This window comes from Capra hircus, chromosome 13 (assembly GCF_001704415.2).
Source record: "Capra hircus breed San Clemente chromosome 13, ASM170441v1, whole genome shotgun sequence".
In the NCBI taxonomy this organism is placed as follows: domain Eukaryota; kingdom Metazoa; phylum Chordata; class Mammalia; order Artiodactyla; family Bovidae; genus Capra; species Capra hircus.
In genome coordinates this window covers 74,643,043-74,658,252 of record NC_030820.1, presented here as the reverse complement: position 1 = coordinate 74,658,252, position 15,210 = coordinate 74,643,043, and the positions used below count along the sequence as shown (strand labels likewise).

Here is a 15,210-nt window from a genome sequence, read left to right as displayed (position 1 = left end):
GTGGGGAGAGTGTCCTGGCGGGAGCTGCAAGCCTGGAAGAGGAAAAGAACTCTTCTCGTGTCCTTTTGTGTGATTCCTAGAGCATCACCCCAGCATCCCATGTTCACCCTGGGCATGCCTGTTTCTTCCTCTCATCACTTGGGGCTTACCAGGTGACGCTGGTTGTAAAAAAAAAAAAAAATCTGCCCACCATTGCAGGAGACTCAAAAGGCATGGGTTCAATCCCTAGGTTAGGAAGATTCTCTGCAGAAGGAAATGGCAACCCACTCCAGTATTCTTGCCTGGAGAATTCCATGGACAGAGGAGCCTTGCTGGTTACAGCCCATGGGGTCCCAAAGAGTCAGACTAAGTACAATACACACACCTACACTTCTTCCTGTAACACCAGTTGATTCCAGTTTGCAAGGTTGTTTTCCTTTTAACACATGGGGAAAACTTTAAAAACAAAACAAAACATAATTTTAGTTAGTGCTAGTCACTCAGTTGTGTCCGACTCTTAGCGATCCCATGGACTGTAGCCCACCAGGCTCCTCTGTCCCTGGGATTCTCCAGGCAGGGATACTGGAGAGGGTAGCCATTCCCTTCTACAGGGGATCTTCCCGACCCAGGAATGGAACCCGGGTCTCCTGCATTGCAGGTGGATTCTTTACTGTCTAAGCCACCAGGGAAGTCTATTATTATTGTTTTCGCTGTGCTGGGTCTTAGTTGCAACATGCAGGATCTTTACTTGAGGCACACAGGATCTAGTTCCCTGACCAGAGATGGAACCTAGGCCCCCTGCATTGGGAGCATGAATCTTAACCACTGAACCACAAGGGACATCCAGCCCCCGGGGGAGCGGCTCCCCCTCAAAGGTCAGCATCCCACCCTCAAGGTCCCTCCTCTGAGCTCAGACACCAGCACAAGCTGGCCAGGGACTGTCCTCATAGGCTTCTGAAACCACCTCTTGGTTTTAATAATGTCAGTGTCTTTCCTTTGTTCCTTGAGCCTTAGAGGTAATAGACGTTTCCTGCAGTCATTACCTCCGTGAGAACTTAAGAGTTCTTTTGATCCTTTTTTAGATGCCTACTTAACAACTTGATATCTCATTAACAATTCTTTATATCAATATATCTCTCTTAAATAACTGGTGTGGTTTCCAACTCCTGATTAGACCATAACCCATACCTCCTGCTCAGAGAGGGGGTAGCATCCCCTGGGGCCAAGAGGTGACTGCCAAAATGAAGGCCTAAAACCTCCAAAGGGAGAGAGTGAACCTCAAAAGAAGATTGGTCAGCCACTGAAGCCTGGACCAGCGAGAGCCAGCAGCAAAAAGCCCAGCAGGACAGTCTCAGCAGTCACAAGAGGACACACCATCGTCATCTGTAGCCAGGATGACTGTAAAGAGCTCTGATGAAGGGTCAGAACATCAATCTGTATTGTAACCAGCTGAACTTATTGCTTCCTTGCATGTAGGAACACTCGGTTGCTCAGCATAGTCTCAGGAGCAAAGCAAATGGTTAATCCTACATAGGTTTTGGGAAAAGTTTGTTTTGGGATTGCATTGTTTCCAAAAGTGGGATTAGGGCAATGCCAGCCTTAGAAGCATGTTCATTTCAGTGAAGCTGCTGCAGGTTGGCTGGTTTTCAAAGCACAGACTGTCACTGGTTGGCTGGTTTCAGAGGCAGGATCAGTGAGGTGAGTTGCCCTTGACCTGTTAGACAGGTTGAAGACCAGTTCTGGTGGTTATTTATCCCTAGGGCTATAGAAAAATCAGTCTTCTCCTAGAAGTCTGCAGGCTTTTAATATTCACATTGCATTTAGTCTTCCTGCTTCCATCTTTGAACCCTACCAGCCATTCTCAACACAGTCAGATCACAGCACCCAAGAGATCTTTTTGCAGAATTGTCAAAGATCTTGTCATTCCCCTGCTTCCAACCCTCTTGTGGATTTCCACTGGACATAGAACAAAACTGAAACTATTTACTTCAGAGCTGACAAGACCTGTGTTAACTGGCTTCTCCCTGCCCATCTCTCCTCCTTCCTTTACAGTCTAATGACCCAGTTCAAGTTGGATCTCACCTGCCTCCTGGTCTTCCCACATTGCTGGCCCTTCTGCTAGGAACCCTCTCCCCTTCACTTGGAAAACTGCTATTCAGCCATCAAGTCTCAGTATAATCATCACTTCCTCAGAGAGGACCTCCAAGACTGCAACCCTCCTCCTTCCATTGCTAAAATGTGGGGAAATGAGGGATCAATGCAAAGAAACAGAGGAAAACAATAGAATGGGAAAGACTAGAGATCTCTTCAAGAAAATTAGAGGTACCAAGGGAACATTTCATGCAAAGATGGGCTCGATAAAGGACAGAAATGGAATGGACCTAACAGAAGCAGAAGATATTAAGAAGTGCCAAGAATACACAGAAAAACTATATAAAAAAGATCTCCACGATGGTGTGATCACTCACCTAGAGCCAGACATCCTGGAATGAGACGTCAAGTGGGCCTTACGAAGCATGACTATGAACAAAGCTAGTGGAGGTGATGGAATTCCAGTTGAGCTATCTCAAATCCTGAAAGATGATGCTGTGAACGTGCTGCACTCCATATGCCAGCAAATTTGGAAAACTCAGCGGTGGCCACAGGGCTGGAAAAGGTCAGTTTTCATTCCAATCCCAAAGAAAGGCAATGCCACAGAATGCTCAAGCTACCGCACAATTGCACTCATCTCACACGCTAGTAAAGTAATGCTCAAAATTCTCCAAGGCAGGCTTCAGCAATACGTGAACCGTGAACTCCCAGATGTTCAAGCTGGTTTTAGAAAAGGCAGAGGAACCTGAGATCAAATTGTCAACATCTGCTGGATCATCAAAAAAGCAAGAGAGTTCCAAAAAAACATCTACTTCTGCTTTATTGACTATGCCAAAGCCTTTGACTGTGTGGATCACAATAAACTGTGGAAAATTCTGAAAGAGATGGGAATATCAGACCACCTTACCTGCCTCCTGAGAAACCTGTGTGCAGGTCAGGAAGCAACAGTTCGAACTGGACAGGGAACAACAGACTGGTTCCAAACAGGAAAAGGAGTACGTCAAGGCTGTATATTGTCACCCTGCTTATTTAACTTGTATGCAGAGTACATCATGAGAAACGCTGGACTGGATGAAGCACAAGCTGGAATCAAGATTGCCGGGAGAAATATTAATAACCTTAGACATGTAGATGACATCACCCTTATGGCAGAAAGAGAAGAACTAAAGAGCCTCTTGATGAAAGTGAGAGGAGAGTGAAAAAATTGGCTTAAAGCTCAACATTCAGAAACTAAGATCATGGCATCCAGTCCCATCACTTCATGGCAAATAGATGAGGAAACAATGGAAACAGTGAGATTTATTTTCTTGGGCTCCAGACTCACTGGAGATGGTGACTACAGCCGTGAAATTAAAGGGTGCTTGCTCCTTGGAAGAAAAGGTATGACCAACCTAGATAGCATATTAAAAAGCAGAGACACTACTTTACCAACAGAGGTCCATCTAGTCAAAGCTATGGTTTTTCCAGTAGTCATGTATGGATGTGAGAGTTGGACTATAAAGAAAGCTGAGTGCTGAAGAATTGATGCTTTTGGACTGTGGTGTTGGAGAAGACCCTTGAGAGCCCCTTGGACTGCAAGGAGATCCAGCCAGTCCATTCTAAAGGAAATCAATCCTGAATAGCCACTGGAAGGACTGATGCTGAAGCTGAAATTCCAATACTTTGGCCACCTGATGCGAAGAACCGATTCATTGAAAAAGACCCTGATGCTGGGAAAGATTGAAGGCAGGAGGAGAAGGGGAAGGACAGAGGATGAGATGGTTGGATGACATCACCAACTCGATGGACATGAGTTTGAGCAAGCTCCGGGAGTTGGTGATGGACAGGGAGGCCTGGCATACTGCAGTCCGTGGGTTCGCAAAGAGTCAGACACGACTGAGCGACTGAACTGAACTGAGCCTAATCATTCTCCTAGAACATTTATCCCTGTTTATAATAATGTTTTTAATTAATTAATTTAGTTAGTTGCTTGTTTGTTTGCTATCTCCACCACGGGACAGTGAACGCTCTGAGGGCAGGGGGCACATTAGTCTTGCTCACTCTGTATAACCCGTGAATGGCATATACTGAGCACCTGACAAATATTTGCAGAAGGAACAGATAAACTCTACAATAAACAGGATCCCCTCCAGCTGGGCTCCTCCCCCAGCCACACCTCTACGGCCAGGTTCTCTGGCAAGGGTGGGTTTTGCTTTGTTTTTTAAGTCTTTTGACCATGCCAGGAGGCATACAGGCCCCTGGATGCCGTAGCTCCCTGACCGGGGATCAGAGATTGAACCCATGACCCTTGTGGTGGAAGCACAGAGCCTTAACCACTGGACCGCCAGGTAAGTCCTGAGGGTGGGTCTTCACTTCTATCACGGCCACTTCAGCTTCTCAACAACCAAGGAGCTGCTCCAGACAAACCAAGCCAGTTCAGGAACACTCACGGAGGTGTCTCCAGGAGCAAAAGAATCATCCAATAAAGGAACCCATGCCTCACACCCAAGCTCTGATCTCCAGGGCTGGGCTTACACTTAAAGTGATGAAGGCAAGGGATGGTGAAAGGGGCCCTGGGTCAGCAAGGCTACTTCACTCTCCTCACACACCTGACACACACACACACTACACATCCCTTTAGCCATGACAACCCCCCATCAACTGAACGCCTACTCAGAGCTACAAGCAGGACCTTTACTTGGTTTCACCTCATATAACTCCCTCACCAGCCCCATGAGTCAATTTCCACTCTTATCACTATTTTAGAGATGAGGATAATACATTTCGGAGAGATCAAGCAACCAACCTGAGGACCCACAGTGAAGACGGCATTACTCAGCCCGCATAGCCATAGCAACCATTAAAGTAGTAAAATTCCCCCACATTAGTTGATAAATAGTAGATGCCTCAAACCCCTCAGCGTTTCCTCCACAGCCCCAGCCTCTCTGAGCTCTCGCTCCACCACTGACCCCTCCACCTCCCCACAGTCCAGTAACTAAAGGGTTAAAGCAGCGGTGGCCATATGGGAAGGGGGGAGGGACAGAGCTCCTAGGGATCTTCTCCAGGAGCTGTCGGTTCTGATCCGTCAGCCTTCATGCCTCACTGGTTGTTAAATATTTCACATTATTATTTAGGATTCTCGGCTTCTCTATTCCTGAAGTGGATCCATGGGGCCAAGCTTAGCGCTGGCCAGGGGCTTATCTCCGGTTCAGAGGGATGCAGTGGGTTGTAAGACTAGTCCTCAGGAAGAACCTGCAATCTTCCGTGGCCCCGCTCAGGTCCAGAAAGCAGCAAATCCTAGCAGGCTCACCATTTTCCAAGAAATTGTTGAGCCATTACTGTGGGTCCGCCCTCGGTGTGGCTGTTTACAGGGGACTTGCCAGGGGGCGCTCGCGGCACAAAGAATGGCCATGTAGTGGTTTCCAGAGCACGGACGCCAAGGCTGAGTCCGCTTGTTCAAGCCCCAGATTCGCCACATAATAGCCATACAGCAGATGACTTGAACTCTCTGTGCTTCAGTTTCCGCTTGTGAAAAATGGGAGCAATAATAATCAGAATTCTGACTTCAGCAGGTCGGGGTGAAGGTTCAATTAGATACAGTATGTAAAAGTCCCTAGGAGCAAATAAAATTAATGTAGCTTCCCTGGTGGCTCAGACGGTAAAGAAGTGCCTGCAATGCGGGAGATCTGGGTTCGATCCCTGGGTTGGAAAGATCCCCTGGCGGAGGGCATGGCAACCCGCTTCAGTGTCCTTGCTTGGAGAATCCCCGTGGACTGCGGAGCCTGTCGGGCTACAGTCCATGGGGTTGCAAAGAGTCAGAACGACTAAGCACAGCCCCAAATCCTTAAAACAGTGCCTGTCCCTACCCTAATGTCACACTGGTAAGTGGTAACTATTATTTTTATCTACTAGGTGTGCTATTTTGCAAATCTCATTGAATGTCTCATTCCCCTGATGCCTTCCTGACCGCCCCTCCCCCCCACACACACCCGCCCACCCACCCACAGAGCTGTAGATGTTGGTAGATGATTTCCTGGGCCAGCAGAGGGCGCTAGTCTCACACAAGCGGCTGGAGTCGGTCCTTGGCCGGGGCTGACAGCTGACTGCTCACCAGGGTCTTCACCTCCCACCCCCGGCTCCGCCTCCACTCACACAAATACAAGATAAGCCCCAGTTCCTGGAAGAGCGATCTTCGCAAATGAAGTTATCGTGAGTTATGTGAACCCCCAACCTGCAAGAGCTGAGGCTAGACTGGCTGTCTGCCTCCTGCCCTTTGCTTCCCACTTAAAAACCAAGTCACCATGAATTTTCTTAATGATGCTTTATTCGCCTGTTTTAGTCATTTTTCTCCTCTTTCTGAGTCAGAGAGATGTCTTAAAGGAGGCGGTACAATATTGCACAAGAGATGCAGGCCTTGAAATTCGACCTGTATTTGAAGACTGGCTACACCACTCCACCAATTAACCCTGGACAAATGTCTGAATCTCTCTGTGCCTCAGTTTCTTCATTTGTCTAATAAAGGTAATGAGTCTGCACCTCATGGGGACATGAGGATCAAGTGAGATAAATCATGTAAAGACCTTGGCACAAAATCTCTTTTCTATCCAAGCCTAACAAGTGTTTGACAAAGAATGAAATGCCCAGGTGTATTGTTTTCAGTGGTGAGTATAAAGAGAAGGTCATGTACTTTGATGTCAGACTGACTTGGGTACCAAACAAGCTGCATGGCAAGTTTCTTTGCATCTCTAAACCTCAGTCTTCCTTATCTGTAAAATGGGCACCCTAGTGCTTCATTGGAGAAGGCAATGGCAACCCACTCCAGTACTCTTGCCTGGAAAGTCCCATGGACGGAGGAGCCTGGTAGGCTGCAGTCCATGTGGTCGCTGAGAGTCAGACGACTGAGCGACTTCACTTTCATTTTTCACTTTCATGCATTGGAGAAGGAAATGGCAGTCGCACAGAGTCGGACACGACTGAAGCGACTTAGCAGCCCCAGCAGTGCTTCATAGAAAGTTGGCCATTTAAAATGAGATCATGTGCATAACAGCGCCCGACATGTCTTGGCCCATAGTAGGCCCGTAATAAATACGAATTCTATTTCTTTTAGCAGATACACATTGGTTTCGATTATGAGCCGCCATGTCAGAAACCCTTCTAAAAAAAAAAAAGAAACCCTTCTGATATGGTGTCAGGAATCATATTTCAACAATTACTGTTGTGAGAAGGAAGGAACATGCTTAACTTCCGAGTGTTTAGGAAGATTCAAACATAGCATAAGTCAAGTTCATAGAGACCAGTTAACTGTGATTTCTTTTTGCTTATTCGATGATGCAATACGTAAGCTATTGACTGTGTATTACGTACTAGACATGCTATAGCTGGGCTTCTCAGGTGGCGCTAGTGATAAAGAACTCGTCTGCCAGTGTAGGAGACATAAGAGATGTGGGTTCAATCTCTGGGTCGGGAAGATTCCCTGGAGAAAGGCACGGCAACCCACTCCAATATTCTTGATTGGAGAATCCCGTGAACAGAAGAGGCTGGCCAGCTACAGTCCATAGGGTCACAAAGAGTCGGACACCACTGAGCGACTTTGCATGCACACACATGGTCTAGGTCCTGGGGAGATGGCCAGGAACAAGATTGTCAATATCCCTGCTATCGTGGAGTCTACAACCAAACTGAAAGTCATAAAACAAAACAGCAATGTGACATTAAGTGCTATAAAAGAGATTGGAGCAGGATAAGGAAACAGTGGGGTTGGAGGAGCTGGATTACAAATGATAGAGTGGTCAGGGAAGACTTGCCTGAGGAGGTATTAGACTATGACCTCAATAAAGTAAAAAAGTAAGCCATGTGATGATGGGGGAAGAGCATTCCAGGAGAGGGAACAGCAGGTGCAAAGGCAGAGAGGTAGGAAAAAACTGATCAAGGAATGGGAGATTAGACCTATGAGACTCAAGTAGAGTGAGCTAGGAGGAGAGTGGAAAGAAATCAAATGCCAGATCATCTGAGGTCTTGAAGATGATGGTGAAGATTTTGTCTAAGCACCCCCAGCACTCTAGAGGTGGACCACCGTATGGCATAGGTGGATGCTGATGGGAATAACCAAAGCACTGGTCCGCAAGGGAGAGGAGAAAACTACCAAAGTAACATTTCTGATTAGGTGACAGGAGATGAAATACACCTGCTCCTCCAGGATCGCCCTTACGGAGGATCCGAGAAGGATGCAAAGCATTCAGGCTCTGATGCAAGCAGATGGATGGATTTGCAGTGAGAAGATGAGGTTGTTTTCTTCTTATTGTTTCTTTTCCTTTCTTTTTCCTCTTTTGTCAGAGAGATAAGGTCATCAGTTAAGCATAAGGAATCGTCTCCTCTGTAGGACTGATGTGAGGGTCTGTATTTTTCTCTGGCCCCAGTCCATTGCTGGGCATAGGTGTGATATATGGTGATTTAGGTTGAGGGCAAACACAAGGGCATGATTATAGCGAAGACCAGGGGTAAGGCTGTGAGCTGGGTAAGGAGGAAATTGAGGCCCCGAAGGGGATGACAGACTACACAAATGTGGGTGGTCAAAGGATTAGAGAAGTATTTCCATATGCTCCAGTTTCAGATGTAACTTTAGAGGAACTAAAAGAATACAGTGAATACTTACTGAGGGCTGACCATAATTTTGAAGACTACATACAACTTAATGAGCACTTATCTTCCTGCTGTTGCTGTTTAGTCGCTCAGTTGTGTCTGAGTCTTTGCGACCCCATGGACTGTATGTAGCCCGCCAGGTCCCTCTGTCCACAGGATTCTCCAGGCAAGAATACTGGAGTGGGTTGCCATTTCCTTCTCCATATTATGTGCCTGGCACCCTGCTAAGTGTTGGGCATTTACTGTATTTCATTGAATTCTCATGACAATCTACCAAGGTCGATAGTGTTATTATCCCCATTGTACAGGTGCGGAGACTGAGCCTCAGAAAGATCTAGTAACGTACCCGAGCACACACAGCTTGGCCTGTGTGGTTAGGCCATTTAAGACGGCGGCTCTCTTGCTCTCTGTATATCCCCTGCTCAACCTGGCGCCATTTCACTCATATGAATATCCAATTCTCTTAATTATGGGGCTTAATTAGACCCTAGTAACTAATGCTCGCACCTAGCATCAATTCCCCCTATAAACGGTCACCTCCTCCTCCAACCAAGTAGTGAAGACTGCTACCATGCCCACCATCTGCCACACACAGTAAGGTGTCACTCCAGGACCCTTTGTGTAAGAGTTGTTGTTTAGTTGCTAAGTCGTGTCTGACTCTTTTGCAACCCTAGGGACCGTAGCCTGCCAGGCTCCACTTGTCCCAGGCAAGAATACTGGAGTGGGTTGCTGTTTCCTTCTCCAGGAGATCTTTCAGGCCCAGGGATCAAACCCAAGTCTGCTTGGCAGGTGGATTCTTTACCACTGAGCCCCCAGGAAAGCCCTTGTGTAAGAGACAATGAACTATTGCTGTCTCTGTCTCTGGGCTCTTTCTTTGGTCTTGCAGGTCTGTGAGGTTGCAAAGGGCTCTTGTATAATTACAAGGCCCAGGGATCATAACTATCATGCTATATTGGCTTCCAGACATTGTGTTGGGTTCGTATAATGATGACATTCAGCTTCAGGTACTTCTAGTTGATTTCAGTCTGAAAACAGGGCACCTGGTCTGAAATGCCAGGGTCTCAGCTGGGAGTGGAGATGGAGGGATCTGAAGAAGTCTTGCCTTGTGTAGTAGCCTTGGTGGAGCTGTCAATCAGGGTGCCTGCCTTCCTTAGCTAAGCGATGTTTCTTAGCTAGGCATGTTATCTGAGCCCAGACAGCTAGACTCTTGCTCCAGGGACCTTGACTCTGACCAAAGAAAGATCTGATCAAAAAAGGGGAGAAGAGGGTGGAATGAATTCATTTTGGCTACCTAAACACCCAAAGCATCTCCAGGCTCTGTCCTTTTCTAAGCCTAGTCCTCCAGCTTCCTGTCACCTCTGTGAATTGCCACTAGCCTGCCAAGAAACTCCTTTTCTGCTAAAGTTAGCCAGAGTTGGTTCCTGAGACTTGCAATTAAAGAACCTACGCTTGAGGGGGTGGGAGGGTGAGGAGACCAAGTATTGTAAAGCTAAAGGGAATGACTTATTCCTTGACTAAATGTGTACTGAACAGGGCTAAGACTAGGGTGAGGCAAGTGAGATACCCGGGGCACAAAATTTAAGGAAGCTTTCACTCTCAGGGTTGTGTAAGTGCAGGGCTGGTTCCAGCAAACAGATACGTACCCTCCCACCCCAAAAAGTCAATGGCTTAAAGAACAAAGATTACTTTTCTTTCGCATAAGAGCATAAGGTGACCTAGAATTATCCCAGGTCTGCCCGTAGCTTTCTCTCTATGTGATCTATCCAGGGACCCCAGAACTTTCTATATGGTGGTCCTTTCATCCCCCAGCATGTTATAATCATCACAAGGTCAAGACTGGACCAAGCTAGAGAGAGAAGAAAGAGCAGGGAGGAGCCAGGCCCAAAGGCCTTCCCTGAAGTCTCATACATCACTTCCACTGGCAAAAACTTCCCCGGTCTTTTTTGTTTCATTTTTAAAAATTTATTTGGCTGCGCCAGGTCATAGTTGAGAGGCATGTGGCATCTAGCTCCCTGACCAGAGATTAACCCTGGGCCCCCTGCATTGGAAGGAGGGAATCTTAACCACTGGGCCACCAGGGAGGTCCCTACCCAGTCGTTCTTAACTGTAAGTGAGGCTGGGAAGAGAAGCTTAGCTAGGCAGCTCTCTCACTATGAAAGGCTGGGAGAAGGGATTTTGGCAGGCAGCTAGCAGACTCCACCAAAGCCATTGCCCACATGGAGTCTATTTCCCAGCAGAGTCTATTCTCAGTAACAAAGGCTACTAGGGAAACAGACTCACAGACTTAGAGAACAAACTTATGGTTACCAGGGCAGAAGAGTGAGGGGATAGTGAGGGAGTTTGGGATGGACATGTCCACAGTGATATATTAAAAATCCATAACTAACAAGAACCTAAGGTATAGTACAGGGAACTCTGCTCAGTGTTAGGTAACAATCTAAATGGGAAAAGAATTTGAAAAAGAATAGATATCAATACTCATATGTATAACTGATCACTTCGGTGTACACCTGACACTAACATTGTTAATTACCTATGTTTCAATATAAAATTAAAAGTTTTTTAAAAAAATGATAAAAATAAAAAGCTGCTTGGTGTGGGGGCTCAGGGAGGGAGAGGTGTTTATGGGCTACAGTAAATGAATAAGGCAGGAAGAAGTGGGAGAATGTTCCTGAAGAACGGAGCTGCAGGAGTTATTACCACCCAAAGCTGGGGAGGGAAAATGAACTTGGTCTGTCATCTTGTAATGGGGCAGGAAAAAAGGTCTGCTAGACCAAGGAAATTCAACCAGTCAGTCCTAAAGGAAATCAGTCCTGAATATTCATTGGAAGGATTGATGCTGAAGCTCCAATACTTTGGCCACCTGATGTGAAGAACCAACTTATTGGTAAAGATCCTCATGCTGGGAAAGATTGAAGGCAGGAGAAGGGGATGACAGAGGATGAGATGGTTGGATGGCATCACCGACTCAATGGACATGAGTTTGAGCAAGCTTCAGGAGGTGGGGATGGACAGGAAATCCTGGTGTGCTGCAGTCCATGGGGTCGCAAAGAGTCGGACACAACTGAAATACTGAACTGAACTGTGACCAAGGTGGAACTCTCATGCGTTCCTCCAACAATTTCTGTAGATGGAAGATGAAACTGGGAATGAGGAAAGCTGGACCTGAGTTCTAGTTCCTGAGTTGACCTCAAATATAATCCTTAACCTTGCCAAACCTTCAGTTTCTCCTTTGTAAAATGATGAGGATAATAACGTCAACAGTAACTCATTAATAATTAAAAAGAACAGCCTGAGTAATAACAGTCTTCTGTGAAGATCTCTCAAAGCAATGGTCTACTAAAAGCTTTGGTGGGCAAGGGGTGGGCAAAGTACAGCCACAGGTCAACACCTATTTTTTGTAAATAAAGTTGCATTGGAACACAGCCACCCTCACTGGTTTGCATATCGTCTGTGGCTGCTTGCACAGTCCAACAGCAGAGTTGAATAGTTTTGACAGAGGCTGTATAGCCAAAAGTATTTACTATCTGGATATTTATGGAAAGTTTGCTGATGACTTCTGCAAGGGCTGTGCTACATTAGCTGTTACTAAGCCACAACCTCCATGAGCATCATTGTATTCACTAGTAAAAGGGGACTAATAAAGGTCATCTTCAATTCCAAGATGTTTTGAATATCAAATGAAACAATATATGTAAAACTACTTTTCAGATGCTTTGCAGAGTGTAAAGTGCCCTATAAATGGGAGTCCTTATTTCGTCTCTGCTGAGTATCAGTTTCATTATTTCCTCTCTTCGTTGAGCATCTGTAAAAGGGACAACAAAATACCCATCCCTCAGGGGGTTGTAAGGATCTGTGAGACATAATGGTTAAAGCATTGACTTTAGAATCAGTCAAGCACAGGCCGGAGTCTTGCTCTGCCCATCACTAGCTGCACGGTCAAGGGACCCATTTCATACCTACATCGATCGGAGTTGCTGTGCGTGTAAAAGGGAGGCAGCACGAGTGAGGCCCTGGCGCAGGGCCCGGCTCCGATCTGCAGGTGCAGTGACAAATTACCACCTCCCACGGGTCCCTACCAGCAGTACGGCTGAGCTGTACCCCCTCTGCCTCTGCTCCGCGCCCACGGTCAGCCCTGGGTGCGGGTATAATTAGCTCCAGCTCGGTGGTGAGCAGCCGCGGCTGCTCACAGCCTCTGACACGACTGTCACCTCCCACTCAGTTCTCCAAACCACAGTTATCCCACTGCTGAGTGCGTTCCATGCCTGCTGGGCACCCGGCCGAGTGCCATTAGAGGACATCTGAGCCCTCAAAACCTCTGATTGATCACCTGGGACCCAGGCTGTGCCAAAAGAAAAGTTTCGGGGAGCAGGGGAATGTGGGGAGGAAAGGCTGCTTCTTGCATTTGAGGCGGGGCGCGGGGAGGGAATCCCATGTCTCCAAAATCCATAGCCCGAGGCGGGAGAAGCAGCCTGCGCCTTTAAGAGGCCTCCGGTAGCCGGGCGGGGACCGGCGGCTCTCTCTTCCCCGCCCCGGCAGTTGGGCCCTCCCTGTTTTGAGTGACAGTCAATCCGCCCAATTAAAGAAAGAGAACTCAGTGTGACGGCGAAACGGAGCAATAGGAGCCCGGGTCGGCGTGCGCGGGGCGGAGTCCCGGGAGGGCCGAGGAGGCGGGAGGCTAGCGGACCGGCGGCTGGGGGACCTCGGCGCTGGAGCTGGGCCTTGGTCGGCGCCCTGGTGAGTGTGGGGCGCTCCTGGGGCCAGGGCGCGCCGGGCAGCGAAGTGGGACCTGGCCCGAGGGGCGGAGGGCAGAGGGGCGGGGCCGGGGAACGGGCGGAGGGCTGAGGCCTGCTTCTGCCCAGGGGCCTGGGGGCTGGAGAGGGCGGGCCTGGGCCGCCCCGTGCTGGCTCGAGGAGCCCCGAAGGGGTCAGCAGGCCCCGGGTGGGACCGGAGGGCACTGGGTCCCCAAGCCAGAAGGGCTGGCTGGTGGGGAAGAGGGCGGACCAGGCCTTGAGGAGCGGCGGCTAGGCCGAGTAGGGGACGCGGGGTCTGGAAGAAGGGCGGGAGGATGGAACCCGGGGGCGAAACGAGCTGCCGGTGGTAGGGAGAGGGTGGCCGGAGGGGGAGCGGCTGGCTGAGGAATCGATCGGAGCCCGGGAGTGTGTGGGGTTGGGTGGCACCCGTCGGAAGCCTGGGGAGTCTCCCGTTACACCGCCGCCCTCTCCTGCACAAACAGACCCTGCTCATCACTCCGCCCCGGCTACCGGGCCGGCCCTGTATTCCCCCAGACCGTTTATTACTTGCATCTCTGCCGCTTCCCCCTCACTGCAGACCTCTTTCGCCTCTTACCTGGACTGATGCAGTGTTCTAACCCATCTGCCCACACAGGCGCTGGGGCCGCTCTCCAGTGGGCCTCGCACTGTGGCCCGAGGGATCTTTTCAAAATTCTGTCCAGATACGTTCGCTGGCTTACTTTGTAACTGGCCGGCTTCCACCTCTTTACAGGACCACCTTCAGATCCTCACCCAAGCTCTGGAGATGGGATGCCACCCACCTCTCCTCCCTAGTCTCTGGCTGCTAACCCTTCTTGCTCAATACTCTGGTCACACTGGCCTTTTCTTGTTCCTTCTACATACCGAGCCCTGGGCCAGATCAGGGTCTGCAACCTTAGCCTTCTTTCCTACTCCCCAGGAAGTACCTTCCCTTCCTGCCTTCTTCTAGTCAAGTCCCCTTTATCTTTCAAATCTCCACTCCAGTGTCAGTTCTTCTAGAGGCATCCCTGGCCCCCAACTCCCCCAGCAAGTGAATTCCCCACTTTCATCACCCTCTGTACTTCTCCTTCACGCCACTTGAACAGCAGCAGTTTGACATATATTTATGAACGTATTGATGACTGTCTATCCCCACCCCCACCCCCCCAGGTAGTAAGGTCCACATGGGAAAAGAAAGAGTCCGTCCTTGCTAACCCTAACCCTAACCCTTGTATTTCCTGCATCTTGCCCAGGGCCAGGCACTGTGAATATGTGTTAAACATATGAATGGAGGACTTGGCTTTGGCCAGAGGTACAGGGTGTGAGTGGTGTCTCTGATGTCCTCCACAAACTGTGCCAGGCTCTGTGCTCAAGCCTTGCTGTCCAGTGGAAATATAATGCAATATTTGTGGTTTAAAAAGTTTTAATAGCCACACTAAAAAAGCAAATGACTTCTGTGATGATTCAGTGGCTGAGGTTCTGCACTCCCAGTGTAGGGGGCGCCTGGGTTGGATCCCTGGTTAGGGAATTAGATCCTGCCTGCTGCATCTAAGTCCCGGAGCAGCCAAAAAAAAAGACAAAGGGGAAAAAGTGAAATTACTTCTTGTCATTTTACTGAACCTAGTAGATTTTCAAATAATATTCTTTTGACATATAATCAATAGAAAAACATTACTAGTGAGGTATTAACATTTTTGTGTGTTATCTGATGCTGGGAGGGATTGGGGGCAGGAGGAGAAGGGGACGACAGGATGAGATGGCTGGATGGCAT

At 48.4% G+C, this 15,210-nt stretch overlaps 1 protein-coding gene across 1 annotated transcript in view; it reads left to right on the top strand.

Annotated features, from left to right (window-relative positions):
- Nucleotides 13,347-15,210, top strand: part of ELMO2 (engulfment and cell motility 2) — a 38,707-nt gene continuing 36,843 nt past the window's right edge. Inside the window, exon 1 of the mRNA XM_018057962.1 lies at nt 13,347-13,425. The gene's annotated coding sequence lies outside the window, so the exon portion shown is untranslated. The remainder of the gene's footprint in view (nt 13,426-15,210) is intronic.